We start from the raw sequence: 6,740 nt of genomic DNA, 5'->3' as shown, positions 1-6,740 counted from the left end.
ATCTTTGACTACCAGTCCTCAAAGTATTGAGTCCACAGAAGGTCCTAAGAAGTCAAAAGCAAGGGGAGATATTTAGGAGAACTAGGGCTTTAAATGGCCTACTGAACTTGCATCAGCTAGGAAAGATCCACCTTCCTTGGAGGGTTTTGTCCAGCATGTTCCACAGCTATTAATACCTGGAGTGTTGTATTTTTTACTTGCTGTTGTCAGGATCGTGGGTGTAGGAGAAACTTAAGCATAAATTTTAGAGCTACCACTACCCCTCCAGTAAGGTACCATGCAATAAGTTTAGAAGGATATAGCAGGTATTTTATGTGATTCCAAACTTGGCCAAAAAAACTTGGTAGACAAATCAAATGGTTTGACTTGTGTTGATGTAAGTTGCATAAGTTCTGATTAAATGTTACAACTGGGCAAGGGTAAATCGAGTAAAAGTTTGTGTAAATTTTTAGGCGACAAATGAAATTGCTGATGGAGAGGTTTAATCTGTTCCACCAAAGGCAAGGAAACTGTTATAGTCAAAATTAGGTGATCTACTCTGTGGCTGCCTATTGCTAGCATTCCTGGCTGCCCCATATGCAGTCAGATATGGGATATGTGCCAGGGTTTTCCTCTGGACTATAATAAATATTAAATAGTTTCCATGGTTTTGCAGATGGAATTCTTTTGAGCCTTAATTTTACAAAAGGTAGTATTTTGCATACTTGTGTGGCATAGAGGCTATCTGATGAAATATATATGGGTTATGATTGGGTCATTTCCAATCCTGGACTGCCAATAGTTCTCTTAGTTGTACTCATACAGGATTTGGTTGTGTATAGGCTATTTTCTTATGATTGACTCCCATTATTATTAACCCCAAATTATGTTTATTGACATCTGTAAAGGCTATAACAGCCTGGGGAATGACAATTTCTGATGGTGTGGAATAATTATTTATCTTTAATTTTAAAGGGGGAGGACATACATCATCTGCCTGGAAGAAAATGTTTATTCATTGTGCTCATACCAGATCTAGCAATTGTTTTAAAACATACTTATTCTCTAAGTGGTTTGTTATTTTTCCTGGCTTTACTTATGACAATGTTTCTGCAGTCTATATCTATAATTGTAACTCCTGGAACAGATAGTAAACGAAGAACCACAAGTGGCAGCTGACTGATCTGAAGGACAGCAAGTGGCATATTTTCATAGACTGCCCTGGGATGCTGGCCCAGCATGTACAGGATAAAGAACACAAACTCCCTGCTGTCACCTTGGCTCTGGAAAAGGACCTAAAGGTGTTCCACAATGCTTTCAATCTATCTCAAAAAGACACCAAAATCTCTACTAAGGTTGGTTTTATTGCTGTTCCAGCAACCTCAGCAGAGAGAACAAAAGTATTGGGGTAATCCACCTTTTTAAATTATAACTACATTGCTTCTTATATCAAAGCAATCTACCTAGTGCATAGGAACCAGTTCACCTTAGCAATTGTAAACCAAGGTAAACCATTTACCTTCATAAATCAGGAGTATGAAGCCTTTATGCCATCATATCAGAACCAGTTGGGCTTTTCTACAGTCTTGTGTCCAATGATAGCCTTTTGGATGATCCTTTGGACAATCCCTATGTAAGTGATCAGAGTGTCCACATTTCCAGCAAGTACCGTCTGGTGGGGCAGAATTATCATTCTTGTCAAATTCGGCATTAACCAAGGCATTGAGGGAAGCTGTAAAGTATGTAAATGAGTTCACTCTGTGTGTCAATATCATGGGCAGCTAAGACCTACTTATTAATATTTTCATTTCTAACAAGTGCAATGGCATTATTGGGACAGTGTTGGACCTCTACCAGGTTAGCTGTTTAATAAGGATATCCTTGGTAAGGCCAGATGGAACATACTTTTCAAGAGCATTGGTGACATGGGTCAAAAATTTGGGAAATGGTTCTACTGATTGTTGGACATGGTTGTGAAAATAGCATACACTGTCCTGGGACATACAAAGTTTGAGGGTCTTGAAGCCTAGGTTGGACACTTTTTGGAAACAGGCATATAGTCCAATCGTGGAATGTGAGATATGAGCAATGTATTTATTCATGGCCAGTAAGCATGTTCAGAGTAATATTAAGCCCAAATTGCACATTTGTACATGCTTGAGTCTCTGATACATTATAATAAACAGAGTGCCATTGCAGAAAAACTGTGAGGTCAAGAACAGCCTTAACATAGAATACCAATCATAATGGGTTTGAAGTTATATGGCCCATTGTCTGAGTACTTGCTCAAAATAAGGACAATCAGGGTAGCATCAGTCACCCTTGTACATCTCTGCATGACTCCCAGCTTGCTCCTGGCTCTGCTGCTGCTAGGAGGGCACATAGCTGACAAGGACAACATCACTGGGGCATCCAGACTCCACAGAGATGGGATGTACTCATAAGTGCTCAAGCATATAGAAAATGTACTGGAATCACAGATGTTGGACCCAGCACTGACCACCCTCATTCAGTGATAAACACAGATGCTTCACCTTGCCCTGGAAGTTGAAAGTGAGAACACATTCAACATATCTCACTGTAACATATGAGGAAGACAACATGGGATCCAGTGCCTTCTTCCATCACTAACTGGGCAGTCTTGAGTCTTGGAACCCAGGGTATCTGGAGAGGGGCTAATACCCCTCAGGCCTTCTGACTCCCTTGGAAGAGGAATAACACAGTGGCTGCCTGTGAAATATCCCCAGGAGGGTAAGAGGTTAGGGAGGAATAAATTATCCCTGTTGGGGGTCCCTTCTCAATGGGAATGTGAGGGGGCAATTCCAGAGGAAGCACTTACATTTAGTCAATGTGGGATACAGCAATTGAGACAGAAGTAGGGGAGGATGCTGATGGCTGGTCAGAAAGGCCACTATAAACTCCATGCAACAGGCAGTCTTAACTCTTGCTGGGTCCTAGCAGAAGATCTTGGCTGGACAGACTCTGAATGATTCAGGTGGGGCAATGTATGGGTATCTGTGTTACCCTTTGTGAGAAAAAAGGTCCCAGGATCCAGAGAAAAGGTAATGGGATGGGGAATAATAATAGAGTCCTGGGCATAGGCCTTTCTGGATGTCATACACCTAGGCCTTTACATGAAGTGCATCAGTTGTCTCCAGAATGTGCTCTGAAGGGACATCTACCTAAATCAAAAATGTGTTCTCCCTGTCAGGCACCTCTTGGGTCACGTCTATGTGGATATCAGTGATATTAGAACAGGGAATGCTGAATGGGGGCCAGGATGCTTTGTGTTGTATGAAGAACTCCAAGTGACTTTTTCCTCCTCCTCCTTCACTTTGGAGCAACAGGCAAAACTTCTGCCACTGAGGCTTCCCTCCACTCCCTGAATTCAGTTCAGCCTCCCTTTCTCCATGACCCACTCCTACTGGGTCAGGGCCAGCTTCTTCAGACTCCACAAAACTGAACACTCTTTTCTATGTACCATTCCTGCTAGGTCTTTCAAGGTTCCCGCTCCACAAATCAGTTTCATCCTCTCAAAAAGGTGAGTCCATCTCTTTCCAAAAAATTTGGCATCACTAGCCAATCTGATACAACCTGTCTCAACAATATCAGAGGAGTTGCAGTTGTTGTTTCTACCCAGGACTGGAGGGTGTGATGTGGTCTCCAGAGGGCCAGAAGCCTCAATGATCTCTCATCACTGCAGGAAGCTTCATACAGAATCTGTGACTGAGCATCTCACTAAATGGAGGGAAAATATTTTTTGAGCTTGGGCTTTGAGAAAGTTGTAGAGGAGGAAGTGTCTGAGGAGGGAAGGGGGCCAGCTACATCCTCAGAAGATAGTGATGGGCCCAAAACAGCCAGGGGCCCACCCATTGTGCACCTGTCAAGATACAAGTCATGTGGTTATATAATCTCCACACCAGGACTCAATGGAGCCAAGAAAGTTGGGGAGAGTGCCCAAGGCCTGGGCCTCCTCAACTTCAACGTGCTACAAAAGTAGCTCAGTAAAGCTTCAAGAAAATGCTGCTTCTGCTCCAGGCTCTGCATATTATGGGTGGGAGCCAAGGTAGAGGTAAACATGGAGGGCAAGATCAAGGGCAGCAGTCCTTGCATAAGACTCACAGAATTTTTGCCAACTTTAGTGCTTCCATTTGAGGAGCACATTCCAATCCTAGAAGGGAAAGGGGATTCAACCACAGTAGAATTGCCAAAGCCTTTCTGTGAATTAAGAGGCCAGATACTACCCTAATGGCCTTTAATAGGTGGTAACATAACTGGATTAGTTGAGAAGAGAGACTAGGAGAGGATGTGACACTCTGAAGAGTGGTCACGACTCCCCATAAAGGAAATGAGCTGTTGTAATAGGTTAAAGGAATAAAGATGATAAAATTAATGTTAAACATGTAGAAAAAATGTAATAGAGTAAGAAAGCTTAAGCCACATAAAGATGGAATATACAAAGAGAGTTTGTGGTATGCCTATTATTATGTTTTATTTGATTTTTTTTGACTGTGAAGGAGCTAAGTACAGAGAGAAATTTCATTGTATTGGCTGCTAAGCTAAACCAACATATATATCTTAAAGGTACCTTATTTCAGAATATGGGTCTAAGGATATGTTGCTGTGGAAAAGAAGTTCTTTGTTTCCACAGAGATGAGACCCTATGGATTTCTTCCAGACTAATGCGATTTTATGAACCCCTGAAAAGGTCAACATGAACAGTCCCCAAAACACTTCTCCCAATATACAGCAGGAAGTAGTTTGGAGGGAGCTATGCCAAAATTCCCAAATATTGTTTACAAATGTTTGTTTACATTGAAAGAGGAATATGCTATAGAGATTTGCATTGGTATGGATCTTGGTTTATTGGTACAAATTTAAGGTCAATTTTGTTATATGTGTATTTCTTCTCTTGATTAAGGTAATGTGTGTGCAGCACATCTAAAAATGTAATGTATAATTAAGAAATATAGGTTAATAGGTAATCATCTATAATAGTCCATCTTGCAGTCATGTAAGTTATGTTTTCTAGATATATAGAGATATATTTCCGTTAGATAGGCATTCTTCAAATCTTTCAGAGACCTTCATACTATGACATTTAAAATGATTTTAGAACTTAGAACTTTTCATGACAGTGAGACATCTTCTCCTGACAGCACCAAGCTACTTCAAGAGGAAGATGGGCTCCAAAGAGTTTCCTTATGGAGTTTACTAACCACTAGGGCATAAAACTGCTCTTGCCTGAATTATTTGATGGTATGCTGTGTGAAGTGGACATTCAGGACTCACAAAGAAATGACTGCTGAACTTGCCTAAAGGTCAGATTGTCTTTTGGGGTTAATGATACATGAAAGAGTCTGCCAGACATTCTGCAGGACACAGAAGAAAGCAACTGATGGACTTTGCCATTACAAGACAGAAAAATCTTCAAATTTTCTGCTTCATGGATAAGTGTGCTGGATACTATGGGTCTGTATGCTGAAGATGGATGCCCCAACAATGCAGAAAAACTTTAGGTGACTGTCCAGGTAGAAAGATGCCTCTGTCAATTGTAGAGTTTTGGAAGTTATTTATAATACACTTTCTGTTTACTTAGGTAATATTATATTCTTCTGGAAACTTTGATAGAGTTGAAAAATAGATAGTTATAGTTTTTCTTAGTTATGATAAAAGATTAAGAAGATATAAATATTGTAACTGTAATTCTTGCTTGATACCTGTTTTGTTACATGTAATCTTTCTATGTTAAAGTGAAAACCTTCCTTCTTATTTGAACAGAAAAAGGCAGGTAATGTGGGATTCCCCTACATATGCTGTGAATATCATTTGTTAATAAAGAAATTGTCTTTGCCTGAGATATGACAAAAGAGTAGAGCTAGGTGAGGAAAACTAAACTAAATGATAGGAGAAAGAAGGCAGATTCAAGAGAAGCCATGTAGCCTCCACCATAGACAGATGGAAGCTGTCAGCTGGAACCTTGTCAGTAGGCCATGAGCCTTTTGGTAAAATTTAAAATAATGGAGAAGGGTTAATTCTAGTTGTAAGAGCTATCAAGAAATACACTTAAGCTATTAGCCAAACAGTATTGCAAATAATATGGTTTTAGTGTGATTATTTCAGGATTAGCAGCTGGGAAAAAACAAGCAGCCTCCTACAACAAAGAGCCTTCAGACAATCCCAAGTAGACCTGGGAAAAAGTCATCAGTTGCTCTCAGGCCACAAGGGAGTCTGCTGTGATAAGGACTGAAGAGAAAGTAGTGTTCACAGAACAACTGTGCTTCTTATAGTGGGAGACTTCTGTGGTTTATTAAGCCATAGCCATATGATCACACAGTGTCTCTGGGCAAAAATGAATGACCTGTTGGAGTATCCTTTATTGGTTCTACCTTCTGGGTGCTCAGCACTTATGTGGATGTACTAGGACAAACTGATTCATCACTAAGAATTCCTAACCAGGAAGATAAGTTGGATTAAGAAAAGAAGTGGGGGTAAGGGGATATGGGGAGAGAAAAGTGAGGAGGAGAGGATGGGGAGACCCTGGGTGAATGGGATGGTTGGGATAGAGGAAGGGTGGATATGGTAGCAGGGAAGAAGATATCTTAATTAAGGGAGCCATTTTAGGGTTGGCAAGAGACTTGATGCTAGAGGGGTTCCCAGGTATCCACGGAGATATCCCCAGCTAGTTCCTTGGGCAACTGAGGAGAAGGAGCCTGAAATGGCCCTATCTTATAGCCATACTGATGAATATCTTGCATATC

At 40.8% G+C, this 6,740-nt stretch overlaps 1 pseudogene; it reads right to left on the bottom strand.

The window, feature by feature from the left end:
- Positions 1-2,348: 2,348 nt before the first annotated feature.
- LOC106144413 overlaps positions 2,349-6,740 on the bottom strand; it is a 9,798-nt pseudogene continuing 5,406 nt past the window's right edge.

This window comes from Microtus ochrogaster, unplaced genomic scaffold (assembly GCF_000317375.1).
Source record: "Microtus ochrogaster isolate Prairie Vole_2 unplaced genomic scaffold, MicOch1.0 UNK64, whole genome shotgun sequence".
Classification (NCBI taxonomy): Eukaryota; Metazoa; Chordata; class Mammalia; order Rodentia; family Cricetidae; genus Microtus; species Microtus ochrogaster.
This window is presented reverse-complemented; position numbering and strand designations above follow the sequence as displayed.